This window comes from Phalangium opilio, unplaced genomic scaffold, assembly GCF_054372755.1.
Source record: "Phalangium opilio isolate 3A_F unplaced genomic scaffold, DU_Popi_V2 ptg000090l_1, whole genome shotgun sequence".
In the NCBI taxonomy this organism is placed as follows: Eukaryota; Metazoa; Arthropoda; class Arachnida; order Opiliones; family Phalangiidae; genus Phalangium; species Phalangium opilio.
The window spans coordinates 4,580,461-4,597,963 of record NW_028324195.1 but is presented as its reverse complement, the minus strand read 5'-3'; the positions used below and the strand labels follow the sequence as shown (position 1 = coordinate 4,597,963).

At 42.0% G+C, this 17,503-nt stretch overlaps 51 non-coding genes across 51 annotated transcripts; all 51 read right to left on the bottom strand.

The window, feature by feature from the left end:
- Positions 1-52: 52 nt before the first annotated feature.
- On the bottom strand, positions 53-136 carry TRNAL-UAA (transfer RNA leucine (anticodon UAA)). The gene has a single exon. It is a non-coding gene; the product is annotated as a tRNA-Leu (tRNA).
- Positions 137-289: 153 nt separating this feature from the next.
- On the bottom strand, positions 290-373 carry TRNAL-UAA (transfer RNA leucine (anticodon UAA)). The gene has a single exon. It is a non-coding gene; the product is annotated as a tRNA-Leu (tRNA).
- A 153-nt stretch (positions 374-526) lies between these two features.
- TRNAL-UAA (transfer RNA leucine (anticodon UAA)) lies at positions 527-610 on the bottom strand. Its single transcript has one exon. It is a non-coding gene; the product is annotated as a tRNA-Leu (tRNA).
- Positions 611-1,000: 390 nt separating this feature from the next.
- TRNAL-UAA (transfer RNA leucine (anticodon UAA)) lies at positions 1,001-1,084 on the bottom strand. The gene has a single exon. It is a non-coding gene; the product is annotated as a tRNA-Leu (tRNA).
- A 153-nt stretch (positions 1,085-1,237) lies between these two features.
- Positions 1,238-1,321, bottom strand: TRNAL-UAA (transfer RNA leucine (anticodon UAA)). Its single transcript has one exon. It is a non-coding gene; the product is annotated as a tRNA-Leu (tRNA).
- A 390-nt stretch (positions 1,322-1,711) lies between these two features.
- On the bottom strand, positions 1,712-1,795 carry TRNAL-UAA (transfer RNA leucine (anticodon UAA)). Its single transcript has one exon. It is a non-coding gene; the product is annotated as a tRNA-Leu (tRNA).
- A 390-nt stretch (positions 1,796-2,185) lies between these two features.
- TRNAL-UAA (transfer RNA leucine (anticodon UAA)) lies at positions 2,186-2,269 on the bottom strand. The gene has a single exon. It is a non-coding gene; the product is annotated as a tRNA-Leu (tRNA).
- A 153-nt stretch (positions 2,270-2,422) lies between these two features.
- On the bottom strand, positions 2,423-2,506 carry TRNAL-UAA (transfer RNA leucine (anticodon UAA)). The gene has a single exon. It is a non-coding gene; the product is annotated as a tRNA-Leu (tRNA).
- A 390-nt stretch (positions 2,507-2,896) lies between these two features.
- TRNAL-UAA (transfer RNA leucine (anticodon UAA)) lies at positions 2,897-2,980 on the bottom strand. Its single transcript has one exon. It is a non-coding gene; the product is annotated as a tRNA-Leu (tRNA).
- Positions 2,981-3,133: 153 nt separating this feature from the next.
- TRNAL-UAA (transfer RNA leucine (anticodon UAA)) lies at positions 3,134-3,217 on the bottom strand. Its single transcript has one exon. It is a non-coding gene; the product is annotated as a tRNA-Leu (tRNA).
- Positions 3,218-3,607: 390 nt separating this feature from the next.
- On the bottom strand, positions 3,608-3,691 carry TRNAL-UAA (transfer RNA leucine (anticodon UAA)). Its single transcript has one exon. It is a non-coding gene; the product is annotated as a tRNA-Leu (tRNA).
- Positions 3,692-4,081: 390 nt separating this feature from the next.
- Positions 4,082-4,165, bottom strand: TRNAL-UAA (transfer RNA leucine (anticodon UAA)). The gene has a single exon. It is a non-coding gene; the product is annotated as a tRNA-Leu (tRNA).
- A 153-nt stretch (positions 4,166-4,318) lies between these two features.
- TRNAL-UAA (transfer RNA leucine (anticodon UAA)) lies at positions 4,319-4,402 on the bottom strand. Its single transcript has one exon. It is a non-coding gene; the product is annotated as a tRNA-Leu (tRNA).
- Positions 4,403-4,555: 153 nt separating this feature from the next.
- TRNAS-UGA (transfer RNA serine (anticodon UGA)) lies at positions 4,556-4,639 on the bottom strand. The gene has a single exon. It is a non-coding gene; the product is annotated as a tRNA-Ser (tRNA).
- Positions 4,640-4,792: 153 nt separating this feature from the next.
- Positions 4,793-4,876, bottom strand: TRNAL-UAA (transfer RNA leucine (anticodon UAA)). The gene has a single exon. It is a non-coding gene; the product is annotated as a tRNA-Leu (tRNA).
- Positions 4,877-5,029: 153 nt separating this feature from the next.
- On the bottom strand, positions 5,030-5,113 carry TRNAL-UAA (transfer RNA leucine (anticodon UAA)). The gene has a single exon. It is a non-coding gene; the product is annotated as a tRNA-Leu (tRNA).
- Positions 5,114-5,503: 390 nt separating this feature from the next.
- Positions 5,504-5,587, bottom strand: TRNAL-UAA (transfer RNA leucine (anticodon UAA)). The gene has a single exon. It is a non-coding gene; the product is annotated as a tRNA-Leu (tRNA).
- A 390-nt stretch (positions 5,588-5,977) lies between these two features.
- TRNAL-UAA (transfer RNA leucine (anticodon UAA)) lies at positions 5,978-6,061 on the bottom strand. Its single transcript has one exon. It is a non-coding gene; the product is annotated as a tRNA-Leu (tRNA).
- A 153-nt stretch (positions 6,062-6,214) lies between these two features.
- Positions 6,215-6,298, bottom strand: TRNAL-UAA (transfer RNA leucine (anticodon UAA)). The gene has a single exon. It is a non-coding gene; the product is annotated as a tRNA-Leu (tRNA).
- Positions 6,299-6,451: 153 nt separating this feature from the next.
- On the bottom strand, positions 6,452-6,535 carry TRNAL-UAA (transfer RNA leucine (anticodon UAA)). The gene has a single exon. It is a non-coding gene; the product is annotated as a tRNA-Leu (tRNA).
- Positions 6,536-6,688: 153 nt separating this feature from the next.
- Positions 6,689-6,772, bottom strand: TRNAL-UAA (transfer RNA leucine (anticodon UAA)). The gene has a single exon. It is a non-coding gene; the product is annotated as a tRNA-Leu (tRNA).
- A 153-nt stretch (positions 6,773-6,925) lies between these two features.
- Positions 6,926-7,009, bottom strand: TRNAL-UAA (transfer RNA leucine (anticodon UAA)). The gene has a single exon. It is a non-coding gene; the product is annotated as a tRNA-Leu (tRNA).
- A 153-nt stretch (positions 7,010-7,162) lies between these two features.
- On the bottom strand, positions 7,163-7,246 carry TRNAL-UAA (transfer RNA leucine (anticodon UAA)). The gene has a single exon. It is a non-coding gene; the product is annotated as a tRNA-Leu (tRNA).
- Positions 7,247-7,399: 153 nt separating this feature from the next.
- Positions 7,400-7,483, bottom strand: TRNAL-UAA (transfer RNA leucine (anticodon UAA)). The gene has a single exon. It is a non-coding gene; the product is annotated as a tRNA-Leu (tRNA).
- A 390-nt stretch (positions 7,484-7,873) lies between these two features.
- On the bottom strand, positions 7,874-7,957 carry TRNAL-UAA (transfer RNA leucine (anticodon UAA)). The gene has a single exon. It is a non-coding gene; the product is annotated as a tRNA-Leu (tRNA).
- A 390-nt stretch (positions 7,958-8,347) lies between these two features.
- Positions 8,348-8,431, bottom strand: TRNAL-UAA (transfer RNA leucine (anticodon UAA)). Its single transcript has one exon. It is a non-coding gene; the product is annotated as a tRNA-Leu (tRNA).
- A 390-nt stretch (positions 8,432-8,821) lies between these two features.
- On the bottom strand, positions 8,822-8,905 carry TRNAL-UAA (transfer RNA leucine (anticodon UAA)). The gene has a single exon. It is a non-coding gene; the product is annotated as a tRNA-Leu (tRNA).
- Positions 8,906-9,295: 390 nt separating this feature from the next.
- On the bottom strand, positions 9,296-9,379 carry TRNAL-UAA (transfer RNA leucine (anticodon UAA)). Its single transcript has one exon. It is a non-coding gene; the product is annotated as a tRNA-Leu (tRNA).
- A 390-nt stretch (positions 9,380-9,769) lies between these two features.
- TRNAL-UAA (transfer RNA leucine (anticodon UAA)) lies at positions 9,770-9,853 on the bottom strand. The gene has a single exon. It is a non-coding gene; the product is annotated as a tRNA-Leu (tRNA).
- Positions 9,854-10,243: 390 nt separating this feature from the next.
- On the bottom strand, positions 10,244-10,327 carry TRNAL-UAA (transfer RNA leucine (anticodon UAA)). The gene has a single exon. It is a non-coding gene; the product is annotated as a tRNA-Leu (tRNA).
- A 153-nt stretch (positions 10,328-10,480) lies between these two features.
- On the bottom strand, positions 10,481-10,564 carry TRNAL-UAA (transfer RNA leucine (anticodon UAA)). Its single transcript has one exon. It is a non-coding gene; the product is annotated as a tRNA-Leu (tRNA).
- Positions 10,565-10,717: 153 nt separating this feature from the next.
- TRNAL-UAA (transfer RNA leucine (anticodon UAA)) lies at positions 10,718-10,801 on the bottom strand. Its single transcript has one exon. It is a non-coding gene; the product is annotated as a tRNA-Leu (tRNA).
- A 390-nt stretch (positions 10,802-11,191) lies between these two features.
- Positions 11,192-11,275, bottom strand: TRNAL-UAA (transfer RNA leucine (anticodon UAA)). The gene has a single exon. It is a non-coding gene; the product is annotated as a tRNA-Leu (tRNA).
- Positions 11,276-11,428: 153 nt separating this feature from the next.
- TRNAL-UAA (transfer RNA leucine (anticodon UAA)) lies at positions 11,429-11,512 on the bottom strand. Its single transcript has one exon. It is a non-coding gene; the product is annotated as a tRNA-Leu (tRNA).
- A 153-nt stretch (positions 11,513-11,665) lies between these two features.
- Positions 11,666-11,749, bottom strand: TRNAL-UAA (transfer RNA leucine (anticodon UAA)). The gene has a single exon. It is a non-coding gene; the product is annotated as a tRNA-Leu (tRNA).
- Positions 11,750-11,902: 153 nt separating this feature from the next.
- On the bottom strand, positions 11,903-11,986 carry TRNAL-UAA (transfer RNA leucine (anticodon UAA)). Its single transcript has one exon. It is a non-coding gene; the product is annotated as a tRNA-Leu (tRNA).
- Positions 11,987-12,139: 153 nt separating this feature from the next.
- On the bottom strand, positions 12,140-12,223 carry TRNAL-UAA (transfer RNA leucine (anticodon UAA)). The gene has a single exon. It is a non-coding gene; the product is annotated as a tRNA-Leu (tRNA).
- A 153-nt stretch (positions 12,224-12,376) lies between these two features.
- On the bottom strand, positions 12,377-12,460 carry TRNAL-UAA (transfer RNA leucine (anticodon UAA)). The gene has a single exon. It is a non-coding gene; the product is annotated as a tRNA-Leu (tRNA).
- Positions 12,461-12,850: 390 nt separating this feature from the next.
- On the bottom strand, positions 12,851-12,934 carry TRNAL-UAA (transfer RNA leucine (anticodon UAA)). The gene has a single exon. It is a non-coding gene; the product is annotated as a tRNA-Leu (tRNA).
- Positions 12,935-13,324: 390 nt separating this feature from the next.
- On the bottom strand, positions 13,325-13,408 carry TRNAL-UAA (transfer RNA leucine (anticodon UAA)). Its single transcript has one exon. It is a non-coding gene; the product is annotated as a tRNA-Leu (tRNA).
- Positions 13,409-13,798: 390 nt separating this feature from the next.
- TRNAL-UAA (transfer RNA leucine (anticodon UAA)) lies at positions 13,799-13,882 on the bottom strand. The gene has a single exon. It is a non-coding gene; the product is annotated as a tRNA-Leu (tRNA).
- Positions 13,883-14,272: 390 nt separating this feature from the next.
- Positions 14,273-14,356, bottom strand: TRNAL-UAA (transfer RNA leucine (anticodon UAA)). The gene has a single exon. It is a non-coding gene; the product is annotated as a tRNA-Leu (tRNA).
- Positions 14,357-14,509: 153 nt separating this feature from the next.
- TRNAL-UAA (transfer RNA leucine (anticodon UAA)) lies at positions 14,510-14,593 on the bottom strand. The gene has a single exon. It is a non-coding gene; the product is annotated as a tRNA-Leu (tRNA).
- Positions 14,594-14,983: 390 nt separating this feature from the next.
- TRNAL-UAA (transfer RNA leucine (anticodon UAA)) lies at positions 14,984-15,067 on the bottom strand. Its single transcript has one exon. It is a non-coding gene; the product is annotated as a tRNA-Leu (tRNA).
- A 390-nt stretch (positions 15,068-15,457) lies between these two features.
- TRNAL-UAA (transfer RNA leucine (anticodon UAA)) lies at positions 15,458-15,541 on the bottom strand. Its single transcript has one exon. It is a non-coding gene; the product is annotated as a tRNA-Leu (tRNA).
- Positions 15,542-15,694: 153 nt separating this feature from the next.
- Positions 15,695-15,778, bottom strand: TRNAL-UAA (transfer RNA leucine (anticodon UAA)). The gene has a single exon. It is a non-coding gene; the product is annotated as a tRNA-Leu (tRNA).
- Positions 15,779-16,168: 390 nt separating this feature from the next.
- TRNAL-UAA (transfer RNA leucine (anticodon UAA)) lies at positions 16,169-16,252 on the bottom strand. Its single transcript has one exon. It is a non-coding gene; the product is annotated as a tRNA-Leu (tRNA).
- A 390-nt stretch (positions 16,253-16,642) lies between these two features.
- Positions 16,643-16,726, bottom strand: TRNAL-UAA (transfer RNA leucine (anticodon UAA)). Its single transcript has one exon. It is a non-coding gene; the product is annotated as a tRNA-Leu (tRNA).
- A 153-nt stretch (positions 16,727-16,879) lies between these two features.
- TRNAL-UAA (transfer RNA leucine (anticodon UAA)) lies at positions 16,880-16,963 on the bottom strand. The gene has a single exon. It is a non-coding gene; the product is annotated as a tRNA-Leu (tRNA).
- Positions 16,964-17,116: 153 nt separating this feature from the next.
- Positions 17,117-17,200, bottom strand: TRNAL-UAA (transfer RNA leucine (anticodon UAA)). Its single transcript has one exon. It is a non-coding gene; the product is annotated as a tRNA-Leu (tRNA).
- Positions 17,201-17,353: 153 nt separating this feature from the next.
- On the bottom strand, positions 17,354-17,437 carry TRNAL-UAA (transfer RNA leucine (anticodon UAA)). The gene has a single exon. It is a non-coding gene; the product is annotated as a tRNA-Leu (tRNA).
- Between the last annotated feature and the right edge of the window lie 66 nt (positions 17,438-17,503).

The following is a 17,503-nucleotide window of genomic DNA, read 5'->3' as shown; positions in this document are numbered from 1 at the left end:
GAGAAGCCTCTCCTGAGTATGAGATAAAAGTTATTAAAATGAAACAAATCGTTGTCAGAAGTGGGGTTCGAAACCACGCCCTCATACGAGGATCAGAGCTTAAATCTGACGCCTTAGACCACTCGGCCATCCTGACACGCTTTTAAACGTTTTCCTTGAAAATGAAGCTATAGTACAACACCAAAATACCTCTCGTATCTCTATGCCACATAAACCCACTCACTTGTTGCCATACTAGAAAAGCCTTTCCTGAGTATGAGATACAAGTTATTAAAATGAAACAAATCGTTGTCAGAAGTGGGGTTCGAACCCACGCCCTCATACGAGGATCAGAGCTTAAATCTGACGCCTAAGACCACTCGGCCATCCTGACACGCTTTTAAACGATTTCCTTGAAAATGAAGCTATAGTACAACACCAAAATACCTCCCGTATCTCTTTGCCACATAAAGCCACTCACTTGTTGCCATACTAGAAAAGCCTTTCCTGAGTATGAGATACAAGTTATTAAAATGAAACAAATCGTTGTCAGAAGTGGGGTTCGAACCCACGCCCTCATACGAGGATCAGAGCTTAAATCTGACGCCTTAGACCACTCGGCCATCCTGACATCCTTGTAAACGTTTTCCTTGAAAATGAAGCTATAGTACAACACCAAAATACCTCCCGTATCTCTTTGCCACATAAAGCCACTCACTTGTTGCCATACTAGAAAAGCCTTTCCTGAGTATGAGATACAAGTTATTAAAATGAAACAAATCGTTGTCAGAAGTGGGGTTCGAACCCACGCTTTCATACGAGGATCAGAGCTTAAATCTTACGCCTTAGACCACTCGGCCACCCTGACACGATTTTAAACGTTTTCCTTGAAAATGAAGCTATAGTACAACACGAAAATACCTCTAGTATCTCTATGCCACATAAAGCCACTCACTTGTTGTCATTCTAGAGAAGCCTCTCCTGAGTATGAGATAAAAGTTATTAAAATGAAACAAATCGTTGTCAGAAGTGGGGTTCGAAACCACGCCCTCATACGAGGATCAGAGCTTAAATCTGACGCCTTAGACCACTCGGCCATCCTGACATCCTTGTAAACGTTTTCCTTGAAAATGAAGCTATAGTACAACACCAAAATACCTCCCGTATCTCTATGCAACATAAAGCCACTCACTTGTTGCCATACTAGAAAAGCCTTTCCTGAGTATGAGATACAAGTTATTAAAATGAAACAAATCGTTGTCAGAAGTGGGGTTCGAACCCACGCCCTCTTACGAGGATCAGAGCTTAAATCTGACGCCTAAGACCACTCGGCCATCCTGACACGCTTGTAAACGTTTTCCTTGAAAATGAAGCTATAGTACAACACCAAAATACCTCCCGTATCTCTTAGCCACCTAAAGCCACTCACTTGTTGCCATACTAGAAAAGCCTTTCCTGAGTATGAGATACAAGTTATTAAAATGAAACAAATCGTTGTCAGAAGTGGGGTTCGAACCCACGCTTTCATACGAGGATCAGAGCTTAAATCTTACGCCTTAGACCACTCGGCCACCCTGACACGATTTTAAACGTTTTCCTTGAAAATGAAGCTATAGTACAACACGAAAATACCTCTAGTATCTCTATGCCACATAAAGCCACTCACTTGTTGCCATTCTAGAGAAGCCTCTCCTGAGTATGAGATAAAAGTTATTAAAATGAAACAAATCGTTGTCAGAAGTGGGGTTCGAAACCACGCCCTCATACGAGGATCAGAGCTTAAATCTGACGCCTTAGACCACTCGGCCATCCTGACACGCTTTTAAACGTTTTCCTTGAAAATGAAGCTATAGTACAACACCAAAATACCTCTCGTATCTCTATGCCACATAAACCCACTCACTTGTTGCCATACTAGAAAAGCCTTTCCTGAGTATGAGATACAAGTTATTAAAATGAAAAAAATCGTTGTCAGAAGTGTGGTTCGAACCCACGCCCTCATACGAGGATCAGAGCTTAAATCTGACGCCTAAGCCCACTCGGCCATCCTGACACGCTTTTAAACGATTTCCTTGAAAATGAAGCTATAGTACAACACCAAAATACCTCCCGTATCTCTATGCCACATAAAGCCACTCACTTGTTGCCATACTAGAAAAGCCTTTCCTGAGTATGAGATACAAGTTATTAAAATGAAACAAATCGTTGTCAGAAGTGGGGTTCGAACCCACGCCCTCATACGAGGATCAGAGCTTAAATCTGACGCCTTAGACCACTCGGCCATCCTGACACGCTTTTAAACGTTTTCCTTGAAAATAAAGCTATAGTACAACACCAAAATACCTCCAGTATCTCTATGCCACATAAAGCCACTCACTTGTTGCCATACTAGAAAAGCCCTTCCTGAGTATGAGATACAAGTTATTAAAATGAAACAAATCGTTGTCAGAAGTGGGGTTCGAACCCACGCCCTCATACGAGGATCAGAGCTTAAATCTGACGCCTTAGACCACTCGGCCATCCTGACATCCTTGTAAACGTTTTCCTTGAAAATGAAGCTATAGTACAACACCAAAATACCTCCCGTATCTCTTTGCCACATAAAGCCACTCACTTGTTGCCATACTAGAAAAGCCTTTCCTGAGTATGAGATACAAGTTATTAAAATGAAACAAATCGTTGTCAGAAGTGGGGTTCGAACCCACGCTTTCATACGAGGATCAGAGCTTAAATCTTACGCCTTAGACCACTCGGCCACCCTGACACGATTTTAAACGTTTTCCTTGAAAATGAAGCTATAGTACAACACGAAAATACCTCTAGTATCTCTATGCCACATAAAGCCACTCACTTGTTGTCATTCTAGAGAAGCCTCTCCTGAGTATGAGATAAAAGTTATTAAAATGAAACAAATCGTTGTCAGAAGTGGGGTTCGAAACCACGCCCTCATACGAGGATCAGAGCTTAAATCTGACGCCTTAGACCACTCGGCCATCCTGACATCCTTGTAAACGTTTTCCTTGAAAATGAAGCTATAGTACAACACCAAAATACCTCCCGTATCTCTATGCAACATAAAGCCACTCACTTGTTGCCATACTAGAAAAGCCTTTCCTGAGTATGAGATACAAGTTATTAAAATGAAACAAATCGTTGTCAGAAGTGGGGTTCGAACCCACGCCCTCTTACGAGGATCAGAGCTTAAATCTGACGCCTAAGACCACTCGGCCATCCTGACACGCTTGTAAACGTTTTCCTTGAAAATGAAGCTATAGTACAACACCAAAATACCTCCCGTATCTCTTAGCCACCTAAAGCCACTCACTTGTTGCCATACTAGAAAAGCCTTTCCTGAGTATGAGATACAAGTTATTAAAATGAAACAAATCGTTGTCAGAAGTGGGGTTCGAACCCACGCTTTCATACGAGGATCAGAGCTTAAATCTTACGCCTTAGACCACTCGGCCACCCTGACACGATTTTAAACGTTTTCCTTGAAAATGAAGCTATAGTACAACACGAAAATACCTCTAGTATCTCTATGCCACATAAAGCCACTCACTTGTTGCCATTCTAGAGAAGCCTCTCCTGAGTATGAGATAAAAGTTATTAAAATGAAACAAATCGTTGTCAGAAGTGGGGTTCGAAACCACGCCCTCATACGAGGATCAGAGCTTAAATCTGACGCCTTAGACCACTCGGCCATCCTGACACGCTTTTAAACGTTTTCCTTGAAAATGAAGCTATAGTACAACACCAAAATACCTCTCGTATCTCTATGCCACATAAACCCACTCACTTGTTGCCATACTAGAAAAGCCTTTCCTGAGTATGAGATACAAGTTATTAAAATGAAAAAAATCGTTGTCAGAAGTGTGGTTCGAACCCACGCCCTCATACGAGGATCAGAGCTTAAATCTGACGCCTAAGCCCACTCGGCCATCCTGACACGCTTTTAAACGATTTCCTTGAAAATGAAGCTATAGTACAACACCAAAATACCTCCCGTATCTCTATGCCACATAAAGCCACTCACTTGTTGCCATACTAGAAAAGCCTTTCCTGAGTATGAGATACAAGTTATTAAAATGAAACAAATCGTTGTCAGAAGTGGGGTTCGAACCCACGCCCTCATACGAGGATCAGAGCTTAAATCTGACGCCTTAGACCACTCGGCCATCCTGACACGCTTTTAAACGTTTTCCTTGAAAATAAAGCTATAGTACAACACCAAAATACCTCCAGTATCTCTATGCCACATAAAGCCACTCACTTGTTGCCATACTAGAAAAGCCCTTCCTGAGTATGAGATACAAGTTATTAAAATGAAACAAATCGTTGTCAGAAGTGGGGTTCAAACCCACACCCTCATACGAGGATCAGAGCTTAAATCTGACGCCTTAGACCACTCGGCCATCCTGACACGCTTTTAAACGTTTTCCTTGAAAATGAAGCTTTAGTACAACACCAAAATACCTCTCGTATCTCTATGCCACATAAACCCACTCACTTGTTGCCATACTAGAAAAGCCTTTCCTGAGTATGAGATACAAGTTATCAAAATGAAACAAATCGTTGTCAGAAGTGGGGTTCGAACCCACGCCCTCATACGAGGATGAGAGCTCAAATCTGACGCCTTAGACCACTCGGCCATCCTGACACGCTTTTAAACGTTTTCCTTGAAAATGAAGCTATAGTACAACACCATCTTACCTCCCGTATCTCTATGCCACACAAAGCCACTCACTTGTTGCCATACTAGAAAAGCCTTTCCTGAGTATGATATACAAGTTATTAAAATGAAACAAATCGTTGTCAGAAGTGGGGTTCAAACCCACACCCTCATACGAGGATCAGAGCTTAAGTCTGACGCCTTAGACCACTCGGCCATCCTGACAAGCTTTTAAACGTTTTCCTTGAAAATAAAGCTATAGTACAACACCAAAATACCTCCCGTATCTCTATGCCACATAAAGCCACTCACTTGTTGCCATACTAGAAAAGCCTTTCCTGAGTATAAGATACAAGTTATTAAAATGAAACAAATCGTTGTCAGAAGTGGGGTTCGAACCCACGCCCTCATACGAGGATCAGAGCTTAAATCTGACGCCTTAGACCACTCGGCCATCCTGACACGCTTTTAAACGTTTTCCTTGAAAATGAAGCTATAGTACAACACCAAAATACCTCCCGTATCTCTATGCCACACAAAGCCACTCACTTGTTGCCATACTAGAAAAGCCTTTCCTGAGTATGATATACAAGTTATTAAAATGAAACAAATCGTTGTCAGAAGTGGGGTTCAAACCCACACCCTCATACGAGGATGAGAGCTTAAGTCTGACGCCTTAGACCACTCGGCCATCCTGACACGCTTTTAAACGTTTTCCTTGAAAATAAAGCTATAGTACAACACCAAAATACCTCCCGTATCTCTATGCCACATAAAGCCACTCACTTGTTGCCATACTAGAAAAGCCTTTCCTGAGTATGAGATACAAGTTATTAAAATGAAACAAATCGTTGTCAGAAGTGGGGTTCGAACCCACGCCCTCATACGAGGATCAGAGCTTAAATCTGACGCCTTAGACCACTCGGCCATCCTGACACGCTTTTAAACGTTTTCCTTGAAAATGAAACTATAGTACAACACCAAAATACCTCCCGTATCTCTATGCCACATAAAGCCACTCACTTGTTGCCATACTAGAAAAGCCTTTCCTGAGTATGAGATACAAGTTATTAAAATGAAACAAATCGTTGTCAGAAGTGGGGTTCGAACCGACGCTTTCATACGAGGATCAGAGCTTAAATCTTACGCCTTAGACCACTCGGCCACCCTGACACGATTTTAAACGTTTTCCTTGAAAATGAAGCTATAGTACAACACGAAAATACCTCTAGTATCTCTATGCCACATAAAGTCACTCACTTGTTGCCATTCTAGAGAAGCCTCTCCTGATTATGAGATAAAAGTTATTAAAATGAAACAAATCGTTGTCAGAAGTGGGGTTCGAAACCACGCCCTCATACGAGGATCAGAGCTTAAATCTGACGCCTTAGACCACTCGGCCATCCTGACACGCTTTTAAACGTTTTCCTTGAAAATGAAGCTATAGTACAACACCAAAATACCTCTCGTATCTCTATGCCACATAAACCCACTCACTTGTTGCCATACTAGAAAAGCCTTTCCTGAGTATGAGATACAAGTTATTAAAATGAAACAAATCGTTGTCAGAAGTGGGGCTCGAACCCACGCCCTCATACGAGGATCAGAGCTTAAATCTGACGCCTAAGACCACTCGGCCATCCTGACACGCTTTTAAACGATTTCCTTGAAAATGAAGCTATAGTACAACACCAAAATACCTCCAGTATCTCTATGCCACATAAAGCCACTCACTTGTTGCCATACTAGAAAAGCCTTTCCTGAGTATGAGATACAAGTTATTAAAATGAAACAAATCGTTGTCAGAAGTGGGGTTCGAACCCACGCCCTCATACGAGGATCAGAGCTTAAATCTGACGCCTTAGACCACTCGGCCATCCTGACACGCTTGTAAACGTTTTCCTTGAAAATGAAGCTATAGAACAACACCAAAATACCTCCCGTATCTCTTTGCCACATAAAGCCACTCACTTGTTGCCATACTAGAAAAGCCTTTCCTGAGTATGAGATACAAGTTATTAAAATGAAACAAATCGTTGTCAGAAGTGGGGTTCGAACCCACGCCCTCATACGAGGATCAGAGCTTAAATCTGACGCCTAAGACCACTCGGCCATCCTGACACGCTTTTAAACGATTTCCTTGAAAATGAAGCTATAGTACAACACCAAAATACCTCCAGTATCTCTATGCCACATAAAGCCACTCACTTGTTGCCATACTAGAAAAGCCTTTCCTGAGTATGAGATACAAGTTATTAAAATGAAACAAATCGTTGTCAGAAGTGGGGTTCGAACCCACGCCCTCATACGAGGATCAGAGCTTAAATCTGACGCCTTAGACCACTCGGCCATCCTGACACGCTTGTAAACGTTTTCCTTGAAAATGAAGCTATAGTACAACACCAAAATACCTCCCGTATCTCTTTGCCACATAAAGCCACTCACTTGTTGCCATACTAGAAAAGCCTTTCCTGAGTATGAGATACAAGTTATTAAAATGAAACAAATCGTTGTCAGAAGTGGGGTTCGAACCCACGCCCTCATACGAGGATCAGAGCTTAAATCTGACGCCTTAGACCACTCGGCCATCCTGACATCCTTGTAAACGTTTTCCTTGAAAATGAAGCTATAGTACAACACCAAAATACCTCCCGTATCTCTATGCAACATAAAGCCACTCACTTGTTGCCATACTAGAAAAGCCTTTCCTGAGTATGAGATACAAGTTATTAAAATGAAACAAATCGTTGTCAGAAGTGGGGTTCGAACCCACGCCCTCTTACGAGGATCAGAGCTTAAATCTGACGCCTTAGACCACTCGGCCATCCTGACACGCTTGTAAACGTTTTCCTTGAAAATGAAGCTATAGTACAACACCAAAATACCTCCCGTATCTCTTTGCCACATAAAGCCACTCACTTGTTGCCATACTAGAAAAGCCTTTCCTGAGTATGAGATACAAGTTATTAAAATGAAACAAATCGTTGTCAGAAGTGGGGTTCGAACCCACGCCCTCATACGAGGAACAGAGCTTAAATCTGACGCCTAAGACCACTCGGCCATCCTGACACGCTTTTAAACGATTTCCTTGAAAATGAAGCTATAGTACAACACCAAAATACCTCCCGTATCTCTATGCCACATAAAGCCACTCACTTGTTGCCATACTAGAAAAGCCTTTCCTGAGTATGAGATACAAGTTATTAAAATGAAACAAATCGTTGTCAGAAGTGGGGTTCGAACCCACGCCCTCATACGAGGATCAGAGCTTAAATCTGACGCCTTAGACCACTCGGCCATCCTGACACGCTTTTAAACGTTTTCCTTGAAAATGAAGCTATAGTACAACACCAAAATACCTCCCGTATCTCTATGCCACATAAAGCCACTCACTTGTTGCCATACTAGAAAAGCCTTTCCTGAGTATGAGATACAAGTTATTAAAATGAAACAAATCGTTGTCAGAAGTGGGGTTCGAACCCACGCCCTCATACGAGGAACAGAGCTTAAATCTGACGCCTAAGACCACTCGGCCATCCTGACACGCTTTAAAACGATTTCCTTGAAAATGAAGCTATAGTACAACACCAAAATACCTCCCGTATCTCTATGCCACATAAAGCCACTCACTTGTTGCCATACTAGAAAAGCCTTTCCTGAGTATGAGATACAAGTTATTAAAATGAAACAAATCGTTGTCAGAAGTGGGGTTCGAACCCACGCCCTCATACGAGGATCAGAGCTTAAATCTGACGCCTTAGACCACTCGGCCATCCTGACACGCTTTTAAACGTTTTCCTTGAAAATGAAACTATAGTACAACACCAAAATACCTCCCGTATCTCTATGCCACATAAAGCCACTCACTTGTTGCCATACTAGAAAAGCCTTTCCTGAGTATGAGATACAAGTTATTAAAATGAAACAAATCGTTGTCAGAAGTGGGGTTCGAACCGACGCTTTCATACGAGGATCAGAGCTTAAATCTTACGCCTTAGACCACTCGGCCACCCTGACACGATTTTAAACGTTTTCCTTGAAAATGAAGCTATAGTACAACACGAAAATACCTCTAGTATCTCTATGCCACATAAAGCCACTCACTTGTTGCCATTCTAGAGAAGCCTCTCCTGAGTATGAGATAAAAGTTATTAAAATGAAACAAATCGTTGTCAGAAGTGGGGTTCGAAACCACGCCCTCATACGAGGATCAGAGCTTAAATCTGACGCCTTAGACCACTCGGCCATCCTGACACGCTTTTAAACGTTTTCCTTGAAAATGAAGCTATAGTACAACACCAAAATACCTCTCGTATCTCTATGCCACATAAACCCACTCACTTGTTGCCATACTAGAAAAGCCTTTCCTGAGTATGAGATACAAGTTATTAAAATGAAACAAATCGTTGTCAGAAGTGGGGTGCGAACCCACGCCCTCATACGAGGATCAGAGCTTAAATCTGACGCCTAAGACCACTCGGCCATCCTGACACGCTTTTAAACGATTTCCTTGAAAATGAAGCTATAGTACAACACCAAAATACCTCCCGTATCTCTTTGCCACATAAAGCCACTCACTTGTTGCCATACTAGAAAAGCCTTTCCTGAGTATGAGATACAAGTTATTAAAATGAAACAAATCGTTGTCAGAAGTGGGGTTCGAACCCACGCCCTCATACGAGGATCAGAGCTTAAATCTGACGCCTTAGACCACTCGGCCATCCTGACATCCTTGTAAACGTTTTCCTTGAAAATGAAGCTATAGTACAACACCAAAATACCTCCCGTATCTCTTTGCCACATAAAGCCACTCACTTGTTGCCATACTAGAAAAGCCTTTCCTGAGTATGAGATACAAGTTATTAAAATGAAACAAATCGTTGTCAGAAGTGGGGTTCGAACCCACGCTTTCATACGAGGATCAGAGCTTAAATCTTACGCCTTAGACCACTCGGCCACCCTGACACGATTTTAAACGTTTTCCTTGAAAATGAAGCTATAGTACAACACGAAAATACCTCTAGTATCTCTATGCCACATAAAGCCACTCACTTGTTGTCATTCTAGAGAAGCCTCTCCTGAGTATGAGATAAAAGTTATTAAAATGAAACAAATCGTTGTCAGAAGTGGGGTTCGAAACCACGCCCTCATACGAGGATCAGAGCTTAAATCTGACGCCTTAGACCACTCGGCCATCCTGACACGCTTTTAAACGTTTTCCTTGAAAATGAAGCTATAGTACAACACCAAAATACCTCTCGTATCTCTATGCCACATAAACCCACTCACTTGTTGCCATACTAGAAAAGCCTTTCCTGAGTATGAGATACAAGTTATTAAAATGAAAAAAATCGTTGTCAGAAGTGTGGTTCGAACCCACGCCCTCATACGAGGATCAGAGCTTAAATCTGACGCCTAAGACCACTCGGCCATCCTGACACGCTTTTAAACGTTTTCCTTGAAAATGAAGCTATAGTACAACACCAAAATACCTCCCGTATCTCTATGCCACATAAAGCCACTCACTTGTTGCCATACTAGAAAAGCCTTTCCTGAGTATGAGATACAAGTTATTAAAATGAAACAAATCGTTGTCAGAAGTGGGGTTCGAACCCACGCCCTCATACGAGGATCAGAGCTTAAATCTGACGCCTTAGACCACTTGGCCATCCTGACACGCTTTTAAACGTTTTCCTTGAAAATGAAGCTATAGTACAACACCAAAATACCTCCAGTATCTCTATGCCACATAAAGCCACTCACTTGTTGCCATACTAGAAAAGCCCTTCCTGAGTATGAGATACAAGTTATTAAAATGAAACAAATCGTTGTCAGAAGTGGGGTTCAAACCCACACCCTCATACGAGGATCAGAGCTTAAATCTGACGCCTTAGACCACTCGGCCATCCTGACACGCTTTTAAACGTTTTCCTTGAAAATGAAGCTTTAGTACAACACCAAAATACCTCTCGTATCTCTATGCCACATAAACCCACTCACTTGTTGCCATACTAGAAAAGCCTTTCCTGAGTATGAGATACAAGTTATCAAAATGAAACAAATCGTTGTCAGAAGTGGGGTTCAAACCCACACCCTCATACGAGGATCAGAGCTTAAGTCTGACGCCTTAGACCACTCGGCCATCCTGACACGATTTTAAACGTTTTCCTTGAAAATGAAGCTATAGTACAACACGAAAATACCTCTAGTATCTCTATGCCACATAAAGCCACTCACTTGTTGTCATTCTAGAGAAGCCTCTCCTGAGTATGAGATAAAAGTTATTAAAATGAAACAAATCGTTGTCAGAAGTGGGGTTCGAAACCACGCCCTCATACGAGGATCAGAGCTTAAATCTGACGCCTTAGACCACTTGGCCATCCTGACACGCTTTTAAACGTTTTCCTTGAAAATGAAGCTATAGTACAACACCAAAATACCTCCAGTATCTCTATGCCACATAAAGCCACTCACTTGTTGCCATACTAGAAAAGCCCTTCCTGAGTATGAGATACAAGTTATTAAAATGAAACAAATCGTTGTCAGAAGTGGGGTTCAAACCCACACCCTCATACGAGGATCAGAGCTTAAATCTGACGCCTTAGACCACTCGGCCATCCTGACACGCTTTTAAACGTTTTCCTTGAAAATGAAGCTATAGTACAACACCAAAATACCTCCCGTATCTCTATGCCACATAAAGCCACTCACTTGTTGCCATACTAGAAAAGCCTTTCCTGAGTATGAGATACAAGTTATTAAAATGAAACAAATCGTTGTCAGAAGTGGGGTTCGAACCCACGCCCTCATACGAGGATCAGAGCTTAAATCTGACGCCTTAGACCACTTGGCCATCCTGACACGCTTTTAAACGTTTTCCTTGAAAATGAAGCTATAGTACAACACCAAAATACCTCCAGTATCTCTATGCCACATAAAGCCACTCACTTGTTGCCATACTAGAAAAGCCCTTCCTGAGTATGAGATACAAGTTATTAAAATGAAACAAATCGTTGTCAGAAGTGGGGTTCAAACCCACACCCTCATACGAGGATCAGAGCTTAAATCTGACGCCTTAGACCACTCGGCCATCCTGACACGCTTTTAAACGTTTTCCTTGAAAATGAAGCTTTAGTACAACACCAAAATACCTCTCGTATCTCTATGCCACATAAACCCACTCACTTGTTGCCATACTAGAAAAGCCTTTCCTGAGTATGAGATACAAGTTATCAAAATGAAACAAATCGTTGTCAGAAGTGGGGTTCAAACCCACACCCTCATACGAGGATCAGAGCTTAAGTCTGACGCCTTAGACCACTCGGCCATCCTGACACGATTTTAAACGTTTTCCTTGAAAATGAAGCTATAGTACAACACGAAAATACCTCTAGTATCTCTATGCCACATAAAGCCACTCACTTGTTGTCATTCTAGAGAAGCCTCTCCTGAGTATGAGATAAAAGTTATTAAAATGAAACAAATCGTTGTCAGAAGTGGGGTTCGAAACCACGCCCTCATACGAGGATCAGAGCTTAAATCTGACGCCTTAGACCACTCGGCCATCCTGACATCCTTGTAAACGTTTTCCTTGAAAATGAAGCTATAGTACAACACCAAAATACCTCCCGTATCTCTATGCAACATAAAGCCACTCACTTGTTGCCATACTAGAAAAGCCTTTCCTGAGTATGAGATACAAGTTATTAAAATGAAACAAATCGTTGTCAGAAGTGGGGTTCGAACCCACGCCCTCTTACGAGGATCAGAGCTTAAATCTGACGCCTAAGACCACTCGGCCATCCTGACACGCTTGTAAACGTTTTCCTTGAAAATGAAGCTATAGTACAACACCAAAATACCTCCCGTATCTCTTAGCCACCTAAAGCCACTCACTTGTTGCCATACTAGAAAAGCCTTTCCTGAGTATGAGATACAAGTTATTAAAATGAAACAAATCGTTGTCAGAAGTGGGGTTCGAACCCACGCTTTCATACGAGGATCAGAGCTTAAATCTTACGCCTTAGACCACTCGGCCACCCTGACACGATTTTAAACGTTTTCCTTGAAAATGAAGCTATAGTACAACACGAAAATACCTCTAGTATCTCTATGCCACATAAAGCCACTCACTTGTTGCCATTCTAGAGAAGCCTCTCCTGAGTATGAGATAAAAGTTATTAAAATGAAACAAATCGTTGTCAGAAGTGGGGTTCGAAACCACGCCCTCATACGAGGATCAGAGCTTAAATCTGACGCCTTAGACCACTCGGCCATCCTGACACGCTTTTAAACGTTTTCCTTGAAAATGAAGCTATAGTACAACACCAAAATACCTCTCGTATCTCTATGCCACATAAACCCACTCACTTGTTGCCATACTAGAAAAGCCTTTCCTGAGTATGAGATACAAGTTATTAAAATGAAAAAAATCGTTGTCAGAAGTGTGGTTCGAACCCACGCCCTCATACGAGGATCAGAGCTTAAATCTGACGCCTAAGACCACTCGGCCATCCTGACACGCTTTTAAACGTTTTCCTTGAAAATGAAGCTATAGTACAACACCAAAATACCTCCCGTATCTCTATGCCACATAAAGCCACTCACTTGTTGCCATACTAGAAAAGCCTTTCCTGAGTATGAGATACAAGTTATTAAAATGAAACAAATCGTTGTCAGAAGTGGGGTTCGAACCCACGCCCTCATACGAGGATCAGAGCTTAAATCTGACGCCTTAGACCACTCGGCCATCCTGACACGCTTTTAAACGTTTTCCTTGAAAATGAAGCTATAGTACAACACCAAAATACCTCCCGTATCTCTATGCCACATAAAGCCACTCACTTGTTGCCATACTAGAAAAGCCTTTCCTGAGTATGAGATACAAGTTATTAAAATGAAACAAATCGTTGTCAGAAGTGGGGTTCGAACCCACGCCCTCATACGAGGAACAGAGCTTAAATCTGACGCCTAAGACCACTCGGCCATCCTGACACGCTTTAAAACGATTTCCTTGAAAATGAAGCTATAGTACAACACCAAAATACCTCCCGTATCTCTATGCCACATAAAGCCACTCACTTGTTGCCATACTAGAAAAGCCTTTCCTGAGTATGAGATACAAGTTATTAAAATGAAACAAATCGTTGTCAGAAGTGGGGTTCGAACCCACGCCCTCATACGAGGATCAGAGCTTAAATCTGACGCCTTAGACCACTCGGCCATCCTGACACGCTTTTAAACGTTTTCCTTGAAAATGAAACTATAGTACAACACCAAAATACCTCCCGTATCTCTATGCCACATAAAGCCACTCACTTGTTGCCATACTAGAAAAGCCTTTCCTGAGTATGAGATACAAGTTATTAAAATGAAACAAATCGTTGTCAGAAGTGGGGTTCGAACCGACGCTTTCATACGAGGATCAGAGCTTAAATCTTACGCCTTAGACCACTCGGCCACCCTGACACGATTTTAAACGTTTTCCTTGAAAATGAAGCTATTTTACAACACGAAAATACCTCTAGTATCTCTATGCCACATAAAGCCACTCACTTGTTGCCATTCTAGAGAAGCCTTTCCTGAGTATGAGATACAAGTTATTAAAATGAAACAAATCGTTGTCAGAAGTGGGGTTCGAACCCACGCCCTCATACGAGGATCAGAGCTTAAATCTGACGCCTTAGACCACTCGGCCATCCTGACACGCTTTTAAACGTTTTCCTTGAAAATGAAGCTATAGTACAACACCAAAATACCTCCCGTATCTCTATGCCACATAAAGCCACTCACTTGTTGCCATACTAGAAAAGCCTTTCCTGAGTATGAGATACAAGTTATTAAAATGAAACAAATCGTTGTCAGAAGTGGGGTTCGAACCCACGCCCTCATACGAGGATCAGAGCTTAAATCTGACGCCTTAGACCACTCGGCCATCCTGACACGCTTTTAAACGTTTTCCTTGAAAATGAAGCTATAGTACAACACCAAAATACCTCCCGTATCTCTATGCCACATAAAGCCACTCACTTGTTGCCATACTAGAAAAGCCTTTCCTGAGTATGAGATACAAGTTATTAAAATGAAACAAATCGTTGTCAGAAGTGGGGTTCGAACCCACGCCCTCATACGAGGAACAGAGCTTAAATCTGACGCCTAAGACCACTCGGCCATCCTGACACGCTTTAAAACGATTTCCTTGAAAATGAAGCTATAGTACAACACCAAAATACCTCCCGTATCTCTATGCCACATAAAGCCACTCACTTGTTGCCATACTAGAAAAGCCTTTCCTGAGTATGAGATACAAGTTATTAAAATGAAACAAATCGTTGTCAGAAGTGGGGTTCGAACCCACGCCCTCATACGAGGATCAGAGCTTAAATCTGACGCCTTAGACCACTCGGCCATCCTGACACGCTTTTAAACGTTTTCCTTGAAAATGAAACTATAGTACAACACCAAAATACCTTCCGTATCTCTATGCCACATAAAGCCACTCACTTGTTGCCATACTAGAAAAGCCTTTCCTGAGTATGAGATACAAGTTATTAAAATGAAACAAATCGTTGTCAGAAGTGGGGTTCGAACCGACGCTTTCATACGAGGATCAGAGCTTAAATCTTACGCCTTAGACCACTCGGCCACCCTGACACGATTTTAAACGTTTTCCTTGAAAATGAAGCTATTTTACAACACGAAAATACCTCTAGTATCTCTATGCCACATAAAGCCACTCACTTGTTGCCATTCTAGAGAAGCCTTTCCTGAGTATGAGATACAAGTTATTAAAATGAAACAAATCGTTGTCAGAAGTGGGGTTCGAACCCACGCCCTCATACGAGGATCAGAGCTTAAATCTGACGCCTTAGACCACTCGGCCATCCTGACACGCTTTTAAACGTTTTCCTTGAAAATGAAGCTATAGTACAACACCAAAATACCTCCCGTATCTCTATGCCACATAAAGCCACTCACTTGTTGCCATACTAGAAAAGCCTTTCCTGAGTATGAGATACAAGTTATTAAAATGAAACAAATCGTTGTCAGAAGTGGGGTTCGAACCCACGCCCTCATACGAGGATCAGAGCTTAAATCTGACGCCTTAGACCACTCGGCCATCCTGACACGCTTTTAAACGTTTTCCTTGAAAATGAAGCTATAGTACAACACCAAAATACCTCCCGTATCTCTATGCCACATAAAGCCACTCACTTGTTGCCATACTAGAAAAGCCTTTCCTGAGTATGAGATACAAGTTATTAAAATGAAACAAATCGTTGTCAGAAGTGGGGTTCGAACCCACGCCCTCATACGAGGAACAGAGCTTAAATCTGACGCCTAAGACCACTCGGCCATCCTGACACGCTTTAAAACGATTTCCTTGAAAATGAAGCTATAGTACAACACCAAAATACCTCCCGTATCTCTATGCCACATAAAGCCACTCACTTGTTGCCATACTAGAAAAGCCTTTCCTGAGTATGAGATACAAGTTATTAAAATGAAACAAATCGTTGTCAGAAGTGGGGTTCGAACCCACGCCCTCATACGAGGATCAGAGCTTAAATCTGACGCCTTAGACCACTCGGCCATCCTGACACGCTTTTAAACGTTTTCCTTGAAAATGAAACTATAGTACAACACCAAAATACCTTCCGTATCTCTATGCCACATAAAGCCACTCACTTGTTGCCATACTAGAAAAGCCTTTCCTGAGTATGAGATACAAGTTATTAAAATGAAACAAATCGTTGTCAGAAGTGGGGTTCGAACCGACGCTTTCATACGAGGATCAGAGCTTAAATCTTACGCCTTAGACCACTCGGCCACCCTGACACGATTTTAAACGTTTTCCTTGAAAATGAAGCTATTTTACAACACGAAAATACCTCTAGTATCTCTATGCCACATAAAGCCACTCACTTGTTGCCATTCTAGAGAAGCCTTTCCTGAGTATGAGATACAAGTTATTAAAATGAAACAAATCGTTGTCAGAAGTGGGGTTCGAACCCACGCCCTCATACGAGGATCAGAGCTTAAATCTGACGCCTTAGACCACTCGGCCATCCTGACACGCTTTTAAACGTTTTCCTTGAAAATGAAGCTATAGTACAACACCAAAATACCTCTCGTATCTCTATGCCACATAAACCCACTCACTTGTTGCCATACTAGAAAAGCCTTTCCTGAGTATGAGATACAAGTTATTAAAATGAAACAAATCGTTGTCAGAAGTGGGGTTCGAACCCACGCCCTCATACGAGGATCAGAGCTTAAATCTGACGCCTTAGACCACTCGGCCATCCTGACACGCTTTTAAACGATTTCCTTGAAAATGAAGCTATAGTACAACACCAAAATACCTCCAGTATCTCTATGCCACATAAAGCCACTCACTTGTTGCCATACTAGAAAAGCCTTTCCTGAGTATGAGATACAAGTTATTAAAATGAAACAAATCGTTGTCAGAAGTGGGGTTCGAACCCACGCCCTCATACGAGGATCAGAGCTTAAATCTGACGCCTTAGACCACTCGGCCATCCTGACACGCTTGTAAACGTTTTCCTTGAAAATGAAGCTATAGTACAACACCAAAATACCTCCCGTATCTCTTTGCCACATAAAGCCACTCACTTGTTGCCATACTAGAAAAGCCTTTCCTGAGTATGAGATACAAGTTATTAAAATGAAACAAATCGTTGTCAGAAGTGGGGTTCGAACCCACGCCCTCATACGAGGATCAGAGCTTAAATCTGACGCCTTAGACCACTCGGCCATCCTGACATCCTTGTAAACGTTTTCCTTGAAAATGAAGCTATAGTACAACACCAAAATACCTCCCGTATCTCT